This window comes from Chrysochloris asiatica, unplaced genomic scaffold, assembly GCF_000296735.1.
Source record: "Chrysochloris asiatica unplaced genomic scaffold, ChrAsi1.0 scaffold00031, whole genome shotgun sequence".
NCBI classification, from domain to species: domain Eukaryota; kingdom Metazoa; phylum Chordata; class Mammalia; order Afrosoricida; family Chrysochloridae; genus Chrysochloris; species Chrysochloris asiatica.
Genome location: NW_006408549.1, coordinates 18,708,816 through 18,727,385, shown reverse-complemented (window position 1 = coordinate 18,727,385; position 18,570 = coordinate 18,708,816).

Genomic DNA, 18,570 nt, shown 5'->3' with positions numbered 1-18,570 from the left:
ATTAAAATTCAAGTAAGATTATTTCTAGAAAAAAAATATTTAATTTAAACTTTGGTTTGGAAAACTCACTTGTTTTCGTAACCAAATAGCTGATACAATAGGAGGTTTGCTTTCCAAATACAAATGTGTTTATGTTCTTGCATGGCCTTCACAATTTAATCTCAAATTTTCATAAATCTTTTTCATCACTTCTTTTCCCTCACTGTACTATACATACAGTTTATCTATGCTGCAAGTGAGAATCGCTGAAGATTACTTGACTAACCTATGTTTTTTATCATCACTATGTATTCAAAAAAACATGCCCTTTATTTTACCCTGATTTCCCTTTTCCTTCTGTCATGTAAAGTCCCAAAGGACCCATTTCAAATGTTACCTTCGGACTAATCCAAGTAAAAGTGAATTATTTTTCTCTTATTGATCCTGTTGAACCTTACTTACATTAGATGTTTTTATATTTTGTTTCTATGACTTTTATTTCTATGGTTTCTGTTTTTTTCTCTTGCAATATGGGCTTTCAAGGACTGTTGTTGTTAGGTGCTGCCAACTCAGTTCTGACTGATAGTGACCCTGTGTACAACAGAACAAAAGGCTGCCCATTCTGGTTCTATCCTTAAATGGTTCCTGTGTTTCAGCCTATTGTGCAGCCACTATACCAATGTGTCTGGTTTATGGTAAATGGACTGTGGAATTATTGCAACACTTAACGTTATTTTCCAGTAAATTGGTTGGTTGGTTTCTACAGAGCAGCTTCTGTGTTTGCACTGCTAACTGTAAATAAAGTTATCCAGCAATGTTATGGTGGTGGTATTGATGTGCTGTGGAGTCAGTTCTGAACCATAACAATCCTGTATAGGGTTTCTAAGGCTAAAAATCTTTACAGGAACAGAAAGGCTCATCTTTCTCCTGATTAACTGCTGGTAGCTTTAAACTGCTGACTGTGAGATTAGCAGCCTGACTTGTAACCACCATGCTACCATAGCTCCTTACAGTGCCATACCAGAATCAGTTTAGCAATGTATAATTTAGGACTATACATCTTTTGTTAGTTTTTTGTCTTTGCACTTTCTTTAATAAAAATTCAACTAAAGATAAAACTTTTCCCTACCTAGAATTTAAATACTATAGACCTCTGAAACTAGACTTAATATAATGCTACAAGATGAGAAACAATGTGTAATGTAACATTTCTACTAGATCAAGATATAGTTCTTATATCTGAATAAACATTCATTTTTATAAATATTATGAAGTCAGGAAGTGTAACAATAAGCTTAATTTTATTTTTCTCCTTGTTAAATCAGGGGCTTTTATTTAGCTTAGAAATTATGGATGATATTAATATTAATTTGTCATATATTTTGTACCACATTCTATAACATATTCCTGTAATAATAAGTACTCACTTCTTCCTTCTCTATTTCACTTTTTATTATCACTGTGAAACATAAGCCTTTAAATGAAAGTCTATGTTAGATATAATGTCAGATGATGAGCCCCTCAGGTTGGAAGGCAGTCAACATATGACTGGGGTAGAATTGCCTGCTCAAAGCATATTTGACCATGATCATGCAAATTGAGTAAGGCTTTCAGGACTCCATTTGCTGATGGAACACAACTTAAAATGAGTAGAAGCAACTGTAAACTTCCATTAATTTTTGAAAAATGGAGTTTGTGAAGTATGAATCTAGGAAAATTGGAAGTTGTCAAAAAGAAATGAAACTTATAAAGATTGATGTCCTAGGCACTGTTGTTGTTAGTTGCAGTCAAGTTGGTTCCAACTCACAGCGACCCAGTATAGGGTTTCTGAAGTGGCTGGTAAGTTTTAACTGCCTACCTTGCAATTCAAATAAACATTTTGGTCCAGTGCTAATTCTATAGGGCCACACAAGAACTCAATCAATGAGAACAAAACACACATACCAAAATCTTTGAGACACGGCAAAAGAGGCGCTGAGAGGACAGTTTATTCTGATAAATGTGCTCATCCATAAAGAAGAAAGAATCAAACTTAACACATTAACACAAAATCTCCAACAATTAGAAACAGACCAAAAGAAGGAACCTACAATCACAAAAAGAAAAGCAATAATAAAGATAAGAGCAGAAATAAATGAGATGGAAAACAGAAAAACTATAGAAAGAATCAACAGGACAAGAAGCTGGTTTTTTGAAAGGATTAATAAAATTGACAAACCATTGGCAAACCTAACAAAAGAAAAGTGGGAGAAAACACAAATAACTCACATTAGAAACCACATGGGCAACTTCACAACAGAACCAAATGAAATAAACTGGATAATAATAGAATACTATGAAGAGTTGTACTCCAAAAAATTTGAAAATTTAGAAGAGATGGATACATTTTTGGAAAAACACGACCTACCTAAACTTACACAGAGTAAAGTAGAAAACTTGAACAGACCCATAACAAAAGAAGAATCTCCCAACCAAAAGAATCCCAGGCCCAGATAGCTTCACTGGTGAGTTCTACCAAGCATTCAGGGAAGAGATGTCACCAATTCTACTCAAATTATTCCAGAATATAGAAGAGAACATAAAACTTCCTAATGCTTTTTATGAAGCAAGCATAACTCTCATAGCAAAACCAAGGAAGGACATCACTAAAAAGGAAAATTATATAGCAATATCCATCATGAACATAGACACAAAAATTCTCAATAAAATCCAAACCAACAGAATCCAGCAGCTCATCAAAAAAATAATACATCATGACCAAGTGGGGTCATGATAAAAGGGATGCAAGGATGGTTCAATATTAGAAAAACAATCAGTGTAATCAACCACATAAATAAGAAAAAGGAAAAGACCACATGATCATATGAATCGATGCAGAAAAGACATTTGACAAAATCCAATATCCATTCCTGATAAAAACATTCAAAATTCCTCAACATAATCAAGAGCATATGTACAAAACCAACAGCCTATATCACTGTCAAAGGAGAGAAAATGAAAGCATTTTCTCTGTGAACGGGAACCAGAAAAGGATGCCCTTTGTCAGTAATCCTATTCAATATTGTTTTGGAAGTCTTAGCCAGACAGATATGGCAAGATAGGGAAATTAAAGGCATCCAATAAGGAGCTCTGGTAGCGTAGTGGTTATGAATCAGACTGCTAACCTTAAGGTCAGCAGTTTGAAACTACCAGCTGTTCTGCAGAAGAAAGATGAGGTTTTCTGCTCCCGTAAAGACTTACAGCCTCGGAAACCCTGTACAGGATCACTGTGAGTTGGAACCGACTAAACGGCACATAACCACCACCACCAAACAGGCAAAGAGGAAATAAAACTCTCTCTATTTGCAGACGATATGATCCTATATAGAAAACCTATATAGAAAACCCCAAAGACACAGTAAAAGAGCTACTAGACATCATTGGAAGATTCAGCAAAGTGGCAGAGTAGAAGATCAACATACAAAAATCAGTTGGATTCCCCTATAGCAACAATGACAGTGCTGAAAAGGACATTAGGAAAGCAATACCATTTACAATAGTTGTCCAAATCATGAAATATTTAGGAATAAACATAACCAGAGAAACAAAGGGCCCATACTAAGAAAACTACAAAACACTACTACAAGAAACCAAAAGAGACTTAGAAAAATGGAAGAACAAACCATATTCCTGGATAGGAAGACTCAACATCGTGAAAATGTCAGTACTGCCCAAAATAATTTACACATATAATGCAATCCCAATCCGGATTCCAACAATAATCTTCAAAGAGATGGAAAAAAAAAAAAAATTACAAACTTTATATGGAAGGAAAGAGACCCAGGATAAGCAAAGAACTGCTTAAGAAGAAAAGCAAGGTTGGAAACCTCTCATGCCCCAGTTTTCAATTTTATTACATGGCTACAGTGGTGAAAACAGCCTGGTACTGGTACAATGAAAAATACATTGATCAATGGAACAGAACCGAGAATCCAGAAATTAACCCATCCACTTTTACAGCCAAGGAGCTCTGGTAGCATAGTGGTTACGAATCGGGCTGTGAACATTAAGGTCAGCAGTTCGAAACTACCAGCGGTTCCGAGGGAGAAAGATGAGGCGGTCTGCTCCCATAAAGATTTACAGCCTCGGAAACCCTGTGTAGGGTCACTATGAGTCGGAACCGACTCCACTGCACATAACAACAACAACAACAACTTTACAGCCAACTGATTTTTGACAAAGTACCTAGGTATATTGCATGGGGAGAAGACAGTGTCTTTAACAGATGGTGCTGGCAGAACTGGAAAGCAATATGCAAAAGATTGAAACAAGACCTTTACCTCATGCTCTGTACAAAAACCAACTCTGCATGGATTAAAGACCTAAACGTGAATCCTAAAATTATGAAGGTCATCAATGAAAAAATAGGGACAAATGTGAGGGCTCTAATTCAGGGCATGCACTGATGATCAAACATTTTGAAAACTACACAAACAAAAGTAGACAAAATAGATGATTGGGACATACTAAAAATTAAAAACATATGTGCATCAAAATAGTAAAAAAGGAACCCACAGAATGGGAAAAAAATCTTTTGAAATGACACATCAGACAAAGGACTCATTTCTAAAATATACAGGAAACTACAACACCTCTACAAGAAAATGACAAATAACCCAATTAAAAAATGGGCACAAGACATGAATAGACACTTCACCAAGGAGGAGATCCGGGCAGCCAACAAATATATGAAGAAATGTTCACGATCACTAGCCATCAGAGAGATGTACATCAAAACAACAATGAGATATCATCTCACACCAGCAGTAACAGCAAAGATAAAAAACCTAGAGGACAATAGATGCTGGCGAGGATGCAGAGAGACTGGGACCCTCCTACATTGTTGGTGGGATTGCAAAATCGTCCAACCACTCTGGAAAGCAATATGGCACTTTCTCGGAACGTTGGAATTAGAAATACCTTATGATCCAGGAAGTCATCTACTTAGTATTTACCCACAAGAAATATGAGTCATAACACGAGTAGATATATGCACAACAATGTTCATAGCAGCACTATTTACAATAGCAAAAAGATGGTGACTGCCTAAGTGCCCATCAATTGAAAAATGTATAAACAAACTTTGGTACATACACACAATGGAATACTATGCTACCTTGAAGAACAACAAAGAAGCTGCAAGTCACCGCATAACTTAGATGAACCTTGAGGACATTATGCTGAGTGAAATTAGTCAATCACAAAAGGAGAAATACTGCATAAGACCATTATTATAAAAGACTAAGGAAAAGAACTCACCCTAAAAAGGAAAAAAGAAAAATTTAAATTATATATATATTTGCTGATCACCGATATGTATGGGATGAGGGGAGAGGAGGGGAAGATAGAGCACAGGATAGCTTGGGAGGGCCAGAGGGCAATACACAAGAAGAGGGAGTGGAATGGAAGAACAAAGCAGATGGGAGAACAGTTAAGCAGGCTTGCATGGGCTAACTGGGACAGAGGTAAATGATGATGTACGTACAACCTTGGAACAACAGGGCTCCGGAATACAGGATTAAGGCATGGTTTGAATGGGTAAAAGAGAGGAATAATGTTTAGATGCTTGGCTATCTTTGAATCTTGGTTTCCCTTGCCTACTATTGTAAAATAGACATTTGAAAGGGAGAGAAAGGAATAGCCAGAAACATCATAATAGAAAGCATGTAAGTCCATCTTTAGCCTATAACTGATTGGAATACCTTAATGGGGACTAGAAGTTGCCCAGTGAAAGAGGCTTCCTGCAGAGCCTTTGCATTGCATAAGACCATAGGTGGAATCCTGAGCCCCATCCAAGGATCGTCTGAGGTGGGAAATTTCCACTTGAAAGGACAAATAGACCAGCCTGGAGTGGCTAGAAGAACAGCAGATATTTCATGAAAGAAAGATCAGCAGGAAAAATAAAAAACAATAATGGCAGTCTGATTGTTTACTACAAGAACAAGCAAGCTGTTTACCTGGGAGCCATGAAGACAAGTGGTCGGGTCCCCTCAGAGAAAACTCCCTTCCAAGACTGAGAGTCAAAGGGAATACACGAGCAAACATGTGGTCTGGCTGGTGAACACGTTGGTCACCGAGAAGGGGAAGAGGGGGAAAACCAGAAATGAAGTTGGGAGCTAAGTCCAACCAAATTTAATAGACTCCTGTGAACCTGAGTTGGCCAGCAGTATAGCAAGACCCAGGAATTCCTGGGCCCAGAGGCAGTTACATGGCCACAGAGGACTAGAGTGGAAAGTGAAGCATCCAGCTGAGACACAAGAACACACATAATGGTAGATAGTACCCACTTGACCTGGTTTCAATGACTGGATGATCAGACTCACCTAGAAGAAGAAAGAAGAGGGGTGGGGGAAAGAGTAATCCACTACAATTTGATGAACTTTAGCTATACTTATGGATATAGTAGCTCAAAAAAGGGAACAAATCTTTATAGCAAGGATCACTCCCACTCCCTCAGTACACAGGGTTGACAGGGCTGGGTAACTTGGACATTGGCCACCCAAAATGGGGGGGTGGGGCTATAAAGGCAAGAAGTTTATAAAGGCTTATAAGCTTTCAAGAGGGGGCCTAATTCCAGACGGGCCTGGGGAATGTAGAATCTCCACTGAATTGTTTCCAGTCTGTTGGGACAGGGCTAATCAAAGAAGATGGGGATAAAACTCTTTTGGTACAATAGTGAATAATTGCCAATAGGATTGACTGTGATGGTTGGAAATGTAAAGGCAGATGTTTTTTTGACAAAAGGAGGAGAGTGGTTGACTTTGCAGTCCAGGAACAGATGTCTCTGAAACCATCAAGTGAGAAGAGCGAAGTGCAGGACCCTACCCAGAGAAGCAGTGACTCCAGAAATGGAGACAGATACAATGGTGTGGAGAGATGGAGTGGCTGGGGACCCTGGACTCAGGGAGGGAGAGGGCTGTGTGCTGATGGCCGGGGGGCAGGCCTGTGGAGTGTACCCTTTGGTTATTTGATGATGCATGGAGGGGATTGTAATCATTGCAATGAAACAAAATATGATAGGATGAATGTAAAACTGATGTTTTCCCATGTAAACCCACAAAATTCACAATAAAAACTTATATTAAAAAAAAGAGTATATTATGAAATCCTCTAAAGATCATCAGAATTAAGTAGAGGTGCTGCAACACTGCAACACTAGGTAGATGTCAGAATCACAATAAAAGATCCACTATGAAGCAGAATGTGGGTCTAAAGTCAGGGTTTACGAAAATGGAAAAGCAAAGCTAGAATGAAAGAGACCCTTTGGTGGAGTAGTCATTAGTAATCATTAAGTTTGATTATCAGAAGGGAAGAAAAATAAATTACTATGTTGTGAAGCAAAGGGACTAGGAACATGATTGTTTTGGATTTGCATCGCATAGTGTGTTGTTACTTATAAAGCCCTTGAAGAGAGAATTTGGGTTTTCTTTGTTCTGCACACTTTTCATGAGCCCAAATTATAGTAGAAAAATTGGGGAACACGTCCTTCATATATATTCAAGTAGAAAGAATAATCTCTCAAAAATGATATGTTTCTAGGAAAGGCTCTGTGCCAAAAACAGGAAGGATCTAGTGGTTTGTGGCAGCTGGTTATATTTATCAAGCCTGGATTTCCTCCTGTGCGGTGGTTTGCCTGAGTCTTTTCAGTTGTGTGGTTAGTTAATAATATGAAAACAGAATATAATAAAGCCAAAAATTCTATTCTATAGCCAACAAACTTAATATTTATGCCAAAAGATATGGCTTTTTTACATCATACATTGCAAAAGCATGATATCATTTAAACTAAATAGTGTAGAATAAAAGGGAATGCCTATTAACATATCTTGCTGACACATTATAAAAAATAATTTTTATTAAAGGCAGATTGTTCTTGGAAAAAAAAAAAAATGAGTAAACCATCCATTATTTTTAACCACTGAAAACCAGTCACAGAAAGAAACAAATTGGTTTTCTGTCTACATATACATTTTCCATTATAATCATGGAACATTGTTTTCACTAGCAGCTTTATTGTATTTAGTGCTTGCAAAGTGCCTTAAAGTAATTTTTATGAGTTCTTTCCAAGAAAGCTTGAATGGTTTTGACGGTGAACTCATGGTGATTAACATTAATTTCATGGGATGTAAGCAGAAGGAAGCAGGTTCTGAAACACTGTTCTTTATTTTGATCAATTAAATTTGATTTTATCAGTTACACGATACTAAATCAAGTCTTGCTATGTAGAGTGGATGATGCATGGCCACTTTTTCTTAAAGTTATTTTATGGTCTGCATAATTTACTGTCTTGGTATCCATCAGTTTCTCTGACTTACCCTTTAACCCATTTTCTGACATGGTCATTCCTGTTTTGTTGCACAGGCTTTCAAAAGCTATAATCTTGAACTAGCCCTCCCAGCCATGCATCAAAGATTCCTGTGGTAAAAACCTGTTCCTATCATGTACTCCAGTTTCTTAACTATGATGATTATTCCTTATATCTCCTGGCCATGTCCCATGATTTCCAGTTATTAGAAAACAAAACAAAACACCCTTCTCTCTTTTCCCACCCAATGGCTTAGAAACTTGAAAACTGACCAGTACATTTTCAGTGCATGCTAACCCCAGAATTCCTCGCTGCTTGTGCTATACAAGCTCTTCCTATAGTTCCAGTTTGTTGTTGTCTTGTCCCTCGGTGTAACTGCTTGAGTTACCCTACATCAAGACATTCTATAGTTTGTTTTTTTTCTTTGGAACCTGCCAGTACTAACTTCTATTTGTTTTCCACCCTCGCTGCATGGGCTTCACTTTCTTGAGCAGTACCTGATAGGCCATCCAAGACAACTACAGACCCCCCCATTGAGTTAAACTTAAGACAATTTAGAACCATTATAATACTCCTATAAATTCAGCAGTATCAGGGACTGAATGTCTGTAACTCTCTTTCTCAGAATATTTGCCTCTAGGGCTCCATGTATAGTTTAAGTTGCACCAATGAGATCTACTCACCAAAGATTTGGAAGACTGAAAAGAAGCAAAAGGCGTTTTTTAAACTCTGCCTTCCCCTCCCTGTTTACCCGCCTCAGGGTGTGGACAGTTGTAAAGCTTGCATCTCTGATTTTTCTGTAGTCAACCTGAAGCTTGTGGCAGTCTTCCTGACTTTTACAACTTTGGTTTCTCCAGCCTTTGTGAGAGTTTGTGAAGATCTAATTTCATGCATTATATTCCTATCTGCCCAACATGTAGAATGTAGTTTCTGTAATATAAATTGGACTCTGACTGATCCATTGCTGTTATTATTAAGTACTATCTAGTCAGTTCTGATTCATAGCAACCTGATACAGAGTTTCTAAGGAGCAGTTGGTAGGTTTGAACAGCTGACTTTGTGAGTAGTAGTTCAGTGTTTATCCTACAGGACAGTATCAAGACTCTGACTGCTACATGGGGTCTAATTTTGCATAGACTTATGAGCGAAGCCATTGAGTTTAGAAAGTGTTTTATCATAAGGTATGAGACCTCCATTTATAAATTCAGGGCCAGTTGAGAGTTTGAACAACTATATTTTGTAACAACTCAAAAATTGAATAATTATGACAAAAATAGAAATATCAACTTTTCATTGGGTTCTTCTTCACTTTATGCCAAGTGTAAAAAGGCATCATTACTATATAATGTATAATGATTTTTCAATTTGGAGCACATCTTAAGTTGTTTATTAAAAGTTATTTTCAATATTAAAATAAAAAACAATGAAATATATTTTATTATTAAAGCATTTTTTATTTTCATAATATTATCTGTGGGATTTTGTTGTTGTTGTTGTTGTCAAGTGCTGTCGAGGAGTGGCTGGTGATTTTGAAATGCTGGGGTTGCAGTTCAAAATGGCTACTTATTCTACAGTGCCACACCAAAGCAAACAATTATGTGTTCAGTAATCATGAATGCAGTTTGTCTTTAACATTTTTGCATTCTTCAGCATTTAAATAATATAAAAACTATTTGTAGGCCAGAATAAGTTGTTTCCATCATTAATATAAATACAGTAGCTCTATTTGGAATGGATGTGGAGCATACACAAAGAAAAAATATGATTCAATAACAAATAGGACACACTTAGAGCACAAATAAACACTCTCAGACTAGAAGGTAACAACAATTTAGGGGCTATAAATGCAGTTACTAAGTAACTTATGTAATGCTAGAATAATAATTATATGTATAAACTTTGTCCGCATCTGTTTAATATATGTTTTTTAGTGAAAATAATATAAATGCATCTTCCCAGAATGAGATAGTTCACAGTTGAAAATCAGTAGCTAGGCAGGTATTTCCAATTAAAAAAAAAAAAGAACTTTGCATTCAGAAGCATTTTTTGAAATGGCATCTTTACTTATAAAATTGTTGGTAAAAGACAAAATGCCATCAATTCTACACCAACAGCATGCCTATAAGACACAGTAGACCTGTGCTGTAGGATTTTCAAGGTTGTAATCATTATGGAAGTACAGTGACATATTTTTCTTCTGTGGAGGAGCAGGCAGATTCAAACCACCAACCTTTCAATCAGAAACCAAACACTTAACAACTGTACCTTTAGGGCTCCTTGAAAATTAATAGCAGTTGCAACAATATTTCAGACCCATAATATGTATACTAGAATGTAACTTTATAAAAACTAATGCACCATGAGAAAAATCACTGGACAACAAGGTCGGTTTGAAACATAAGATCAACAATAACAATACCAAACTGTCCCTAAGAAAATTGCAAGATGGTGTTGCCATTGAAGCAATTTGGCCTCATGGTGACCTCACTTGTGTCAGTGTAGAACTGTATTCCATGATGTTTTCAACACCAGAATTGACCACCAAGACTTTCTTTTGTTAATAATGAAAACATATACTTAATACTATACCAAAAATAATGGTTGATGTTCAATCATTTTATGAAATAGCATATGATCAAGAGGTAGCATATAATCAAAGATTATTATCCTTAAGAAAAAGTTCAAGGTGCATTGAAGTCATTGGCAAAGAACAACACACCAAGAACTGACAGAATACAAATTGACATCTTTCAACAAGCCATTGCGGCACTGGAGGCACTCAGTCATCTATGCCAAGAAATTTGGAAGACAGCTACCCTGCTAACTGACTAGAAGAGATCTGTATTTGTGCCCATTCCAAAGAGAGATGACCCAACAGAAAGTGGAAAGCATCGGATAGCATCATTTATATTCCATACAAGTAAAGTTTTACTGAAGTCAATCCAAAAACGGCTGCAACCGTACATTGACAGAGAACTTCCAGAGGTTCAAACCAAATTGTGCTCACGAGGAGAGTTCAAGAGGCAGTTGTTCGAATAGAACAAAGGAACACCAAATGGCTTAAAATTAGGAAAGGTGTGTGCCAGGGATGTATTCTTTCACCATTCTTATTTAACCTGTATGCTGGATTATATGAAGAAAAACATGGCATCAGGATTGGAGAAAGACTCATTAACAACCTGCAATATGCAGATGATACAACCTTGCTTGCTGAAAGTGAAGAGAACTTAAAATATTTACTGATGATAATCAAAGACCATAGCCTTTGATATGGATTGCATCTCAGTGTAAAGAAAACAAAAATCCTCACCATGGACCAATAAACAACTTCTGTATAAATGGAGAAAAGATTGAAGTTGTCAAAGACTTCATTTTGCTTGAATCAACCATCAACACTCATGGAAGCAGCAGTCAAGAAATCAAAGGACGTATTGCATTAGGCAATTCTACTGCACAAGACCTCTTTAAAGTGTTGACCAGCAAAAGATGTCAGTTTGAGGACCAAGGTGCACCTGGCCCACGCCATGGTATTTTCAATAATTTCATATGCATGTGAAAGTTGAACATTGAATAAGGAAGACCAAAGAAGAATTGATGCATTTAATTTATAGTGTTGAAGGTGAATATTGAAAGTACCATGGACTGCAAAAAGAACAAATAGACTGGTGTTGCAAGAAGTACAGCCAGAGTGCTCCTAGGAAGTTAGGATGGCCAAACTTTGTCTCTCATACTTCAGACATATTATCAGGAGGGAACTCCCTACAGGAGGATATAATGTTTGGTAAAGTGGAGGGTTGGAGAAAAAGAAAAAGACCCCTAATGAGATAGATTGGCACAGTGGTGGCAGCAATAGGCTTAGGTGTAGCAACGATTGTGAGGTTGGCTCAGGACTAGGCTGTGTTTTGTTCTGTCATGCATAGGGTCATTATGAATCAGTACCAATTCAATGGCACCCTAGCGACAATAATAACAACAAGCTTAATACATATAAAAACAGCTGAAAGCTTTTAATAAAGTATAAATAGGCAATGCCTTTGGAAATGAGCATTAACTTTAACTCGAGTTCTAAGGAAATATAGGAATTGGTTGCTATTTTTGTTGTTAGGGGATGCTGAGTCAATTCTTCTCATAGTGTCCTGATACACAACAAAAGGAAACACTGCTCAGTGCTGTGCTATTTTCACAGTTGTTTTTATGGTTGAGCACATTGCTGATGCCACCCTGCCAATCCATCTAATTGGGGGTCTTCTTCTCCTTTGCTGACCCTCTATTTTAACAAGTATGATGTCCTTCTCCTAGGACTGATCCCTATTGGTGACATGTCAGAAGTATGAGAAACAAAGTCCACTATCCTGGTTACTAAGGCGCATTCTGGCTGTACTTCATCCAACACAGATTTTTTTCTTTCTTCCAGCAGTTCATAGTACTTTAAATATTCTTCTCCAACATGATAACTCAATTGCATCAAATCTTCCATGATCTTCCTTATTACCCAGCTGACACATGCATATGTGGCTATTGAAAATACCATGACTTTGTTCAAATACACCTCAGTCCTCAACTGACATCTTTACTCTTGAATGCTTTATTCAGCAGATTTGCCTAATAAACCATGTTTATTCTTTTTTGACTGCTGCTTCCATGAGTGTTGATAGCAGAGTCAAGCAAAATAAGTCTTTGATAATGGCAGTCTTTTTTTCCCCAATTATCAGGATGTTATTTATGGGTCAAGTGAGGATTTTTGTTTTCTTTACCATGAGTTGCAACCCATACTGAAGACTGTGGTCTTTGATATTCATCAATAAGTATTCTAGGACCTCTTCGTTTTAAGCAGTCAAGGTTGTATGATCTACACATTAGAGGTTGTTAATGAGTCTTCCTCTAATCCTGATTCCTCATTCTTCATAAAACTCAGCTTCTCAGAATATTTCCTCAGCATAAAAATTGAATGAGTATGGTGAAAGAATACAACCTTGATGCAAACCTTTCCTGATCTTAAACCATTCAGTATCCCCTTATTCTGTTCAAACACAGGTCTATGTACAGGTTCCTCTTGAGCACAATTAAGTGATCTGAAATACTCAGTCTTTGCAATGTGATCCATAGATTGTTACAATCCACACAACTGAGAGCCTTTGAATAGTCAGTAAAGCACTGGTAAACATTTTTCTGGTATTCTCTGCTTTCATCCAGCATCCATCTGACATAAGCAATGACATCCCTTGTTCCACATCCTTGTCTGTTTCTGGTTGGAACTCAGGCAGTTCCTTGTCAATGTTGTAGATGTTCTTTAGCTATCTTCAGCAAAATTTTACTTGCATGTGATATTAATGATACTGTTCCATTGGGTAATCTCTCTTTGGAATGGACACAAATATGGATGTCTTCCAATCAGTTGTCCAGGTGGTCGTCTTCCAAATTTCTTGGCAGAGTTGAGTGAAAGCCTTATTCTTTTCAGTATCTTCAGTGCACCCTGTACTTCTTCCTTCAGTATCACTGGCTGTTGATCATATGAAACCTCTTGAAATCACTGAACATTGAACATTTATTTTTGGTACAGGGACTCTGCATTTCCTTCCAACTTCTTCTGAAGCTCCTGCGTCATTCAATATTTTTTCCATGGAACCCTTCAATATCACAAGTCTAGACATAACTTTTTTTTCCAGTTCTTTAAGCTTTAAAATGTTGAACATATTCTTCCCTTTTGGTTTTCTAACTACAGGTGTTTGTACATTTAATGATAATACTGGAGGTTATCATATGGAGTTGCCCTTTGAAATATTCTGTTCATCTCTTTTAGTTCATAATTTTTTCACATTCCCTTTATCATCTGTATACCAGAAAGCATGTTTTAGAGTCTCTCATGATATTTATTTTGGTCTTTTCTTTCATTCTTGTTTTCTTAATCATCTTTTACTTTTTTCTTATATGATGTTCTTCATGTTATCTCACAACTCTTCTGGTCTGCAGTCATTGATGTCTAATGCATCAAATCTTTTCTTGAGAAGGGTCTCTGAATTTTGTAGAGATGTGTTCAATGTTATATTTTGGGTCTCCTGTCCTTGTTTTAATTTTCTTCAGCATCAACTTGCATATGAGCAATTGATGGTCTGTTCTATTCCACAGTCTACCCATGGTATTGTTTTGGTGGTGATATTGAGCTTTTCTACCGTCTCTTCCCACAGATGTAGTCAATTTAATTTCTGTGTATTACATCTGGTGAGGTCCATGTGTGTCTCTCTTTTATGTTGTATAAAAAATGTATCTGCAATGAATAATTCATTGGTCTTGAAAATTCTATCATGGGATCTCCAGCATCATTTCCATCACCAAGGCCTTTATTTTCTAACTACTAACCCTTCCTCTTTGTTTCTAGCTTTCACATTCACATCTTGGGTTGCATGTTTGATCAATTTTGCATTGAAAGCGTTGATAGAAGTCTTCAATTTTGTCATCACTGACTTTAGTAGTTGGTGCATAAGTTTTAATGACTGTGGTGTTAACTGGTCATTCTTGTTGTTGTTATTGTTAAGTAATGTCGAGTCAGTTCAATCTCATAGTGAGGGTTTAGGGTTTCTGAGGAGCAGTTGGTATGTTTAGGTATGTGAATATTGTCCCATCACAGGCAGCATTATGCTTCAAGAGAGATATTGAAATATTCTTTTTTATAATGATGCTATGCCATTCCTCTCCAATTTTTCATTCCCTGCAGAGTAAACCACATGTTTTTCAGATTCAAAATGCCTAATGTCAGTCCATTTCAGCACACTAAAGCCTAGGATATTTATCTTTATACATTCCATTTCATTTTTTGACAACTTCCAATTTTCCTAGATTCATGCTTCATACACTCCATGTTATATTTAATAATAGGCATTTATAGTTCTTTCCTTTCAGACAAAGTCCATCAGACACCAGCAATGATACCCCTTGTTCCACATCCTTTTCTGAATCCAGCTTGAACCTCTGGAAGTTCTCTGTCAATATATGCTTGCAGATGTTTCTGTATTACCTTTAGTAAAACATTACTTGCATGGGTTATCAGAGAGATAGTCTGATGATTTCAGCATTCCATTGTGTCATCTCTCTCTGGAATGGGCACAAACATGGGTTTCTTCCAATCAGTTGGCAAGATGGTTGTCTTCCAAATTTCTTGGCAGAGATGAGTGAGTGCCTCCTGTGCCATCTCACTTTCTTGAAAGCTTTCAATTTTTATTCCAATTCCTGGTGACTTGTTCTTTGTCAATTCCTTCAGTGCACCACCTTGGATATGTTTCTTCAGTATCATTGGCTCTTGATCATATGTTACCTCTTGAAATGGTTGAACATCAACCATTTTGTTTGGTGCAGTGACTCTGTGTATTCCTTCCATCTTCTTCTTCTTCTTTTTTTTTTGAGTATCAAATTACTTTATCTGAATGAATGATACAAATAAAAGAATTTAAGTGGGTGTTTTGGTCTATTTTGCAGAAAAGGTAAACCCACTTGGTGACCCAGGAAGTCAAACTTAAACTCAGCTCTTTCCATCACTGTCTCCCAGAGTGTGCTAGTCAAAAAGATACTCTGGCTAGAATCCAAGGCCCCCATCGTATGCAAGTTGGTTACATAGTCACCCAATTCTTTGACGGATTTCACGTGCTCATTCAGGTAATGCATCTCAATGAAGTCACACAAATGGTTTCTTGATATCTTTTTTTTTTTTTTTTAATGTTTTACTGTGAATTATGTGACAGTTCACATGGGAGAACATTAGCATCTATATTGATCCTATCATATATTGTTTCTCTTTTCTGTCTCCTTTATATCTGCTCTAATTTTTATTATTTCCTTGCCTCTGTTGGCTGTGTAGGTTTACTTTGCTTGTCTGTTTTTAGTTGTTGGAGATGTTGTATTAATGTGTTGATTTCGGTTCTTTTTTCTCTTTGGATGTATGCATTTATTGCAATAAATTGTCCCTCCAGCATTGTTTTTGCCATGTCCCAGAGATTTTGGTATATTGTGTTTTTGTTCTCATTTGTTTTTAGGAACTTTGTGAATTCATGTTGTATTTCTTCTACTGCCAACTGGTTTTTCAGCAGGTGTCATTCAGTTTATATGTCTTTGACTTTATTTCCTTCGTTGGAATTTTTGTTGATTTCTATTTTATAGCATTGTGGTCTGAAAAGATGCCATTTGTGTGTGTGTGTGTGTGGTACTGTTGGTTTCTTTGTTCTGCATGCCTTCCTTTGCTGAGTTCATGTTTTTGTGTTCTTTCTTTTCAGTTACTTCATAGTTTTAATGTTTCCATGTTCTTCTTGGATTATCATTTTCTTGGTATGTTGTGAAGTATTAATTTCCCTTGAGGTTGCCTTATAGCCTACTAACTTTTCCCTCCATTTAAAATAGTCTTTTTTATCCTGTAATCTACCTGACCTCTTCAACACCTGGATCTCTATTCCTATGTTTTTACCTTTTTTCATATTGTAATTGCTTTGATCATAGACTAGCCTCCCAGAACCTCTGAATTCATTCTTGTAGTTTTGTTCTGTTCTCAACACCTCCATTTGTTGATTGAGGTCCAGGTGGTGCTGCTATGTATGTCAATCTCTGGTTGTTGTGTATTCTTGTTGGTTCTCAGTCCAAAGAACTCCCATTAGGATGTTTTGAAGCACAGGGTTGGCTTTGGCAAAATTTCTTGGCTTCCATTTATCCTGGAATGTTTTTATTACACCATCATATTTGATTGACAGCTTTGCTGAGTAGATGATTCTTGTTTGGCAGTTTTTTTTTCTTTCAGGGTTTTATATATGCACCCCCCCCCCCAATACCTTCTTTGCTGGCATGGTTTCTGCTGAGAGAACCGAGCTTAATCTGATTTGCTTGCTTTTATATGTAATATTTCTCTTTTCCCTAACTGCTTTCAGGATTCTCTCCTTGTCTCGATTTTGGAGAACTTGATTAAGATATGTCTTGATGATTCTCTTTTCAGGTCTATCCTTCCTGGGGTTCATTGAGATTCTTGAATGCTTATCTTTACATTTTTCAGGATGTTAGGGAATTTTTCTTCCAGAAGCTCTTCAATTATCTCCTTTGTAGATTTGTGTGATTCCTCCTGTTCTGGAATGCCAATGTTTCTTGAGTTATTCTTCTTAATGTTGTCCAACATGAATCTTAGACTTTCTTCAGGTTTTGCCCTTTCAGTATATTGTCCATTTCTGGTATATTATTATAAATCATTTGGACCTCTTTTTGCAGGTTTTGAAATGTTTCCAATGTTGTATCTATCTTATTTGATTGTTTCTGTAGTGGTTTCTAGATTTCTTTTTTATTTTTCTCAAACCCTCTGTGAAGTGTTTGGATACATTTCAATATTATTTTTCTGAATTCCTACTCAGGCATTTCTAAAGCCTGCCATTCTCCCAATGTGATGTCTAAGTCTATGTCCTACTCATTTGTCCCAGTCACTTAATTTTGTTTCTGGACATGTGCCTGCACGGTCATCTGTGTCTTGGGCATCTTCAGTAGTTAGCTGTGACCTTAATATTTAGATGAGTGTATGTTGATATTTTATTATTCTTTCTGATGCCTCCAGGTTGATGTGATCAGGAGATGGGCTTCCCTTTTCACTCTTCTTATTTCTCAACTCAGAGTAACTGTTGCTGGTGTTGGCTGCCTATCTGGTGTATGGCAGCTGCTATTGGCTCTTGCCTTGATGATGGTATTTTATGGTGTATGATTGTACCTTGAATATATGAGCACAATTGCTGTCTCTTCTTGGGTAATATAGGGAGAGAAAGAGCCCCTAAAGGTAAAAAGTGGACCAAGAAACAAAACAGCAACAACAAAAATGACAGATTGGATACTATAGTCTATAATTGCAGAAAAGAGAGAAGAGAGAAAAAATAAATTCTGTAGCAAAATATGAGTGTGGTTTTAATGTCCCTCTCTCAGTTTCTTGCATTTAAGGACACCTGAGAAATTTCAAGATGTTACTGTTGATCATTATGACATAACTCAACATTTGATTTTTGGCCTGTTTCCTTTTTAGTTTGTCTCTTTCCATCTTCACAACCCCTGTTAAGGCCTTTTATCCTAGTGATTAACAGATCAGGACTGGCTGTAGCCATTTTGTGCTTCCATTTGGTTTTAAGCAGAACCTCTCTCCTTAAATTATGAACATATCTGTATGCATGCGTAGTAGAACCCTCTAATGTTGAGGGGGTGTACATGCACTTAGGCATTCCCTCTAGTCACCAGAATGGAGGTGC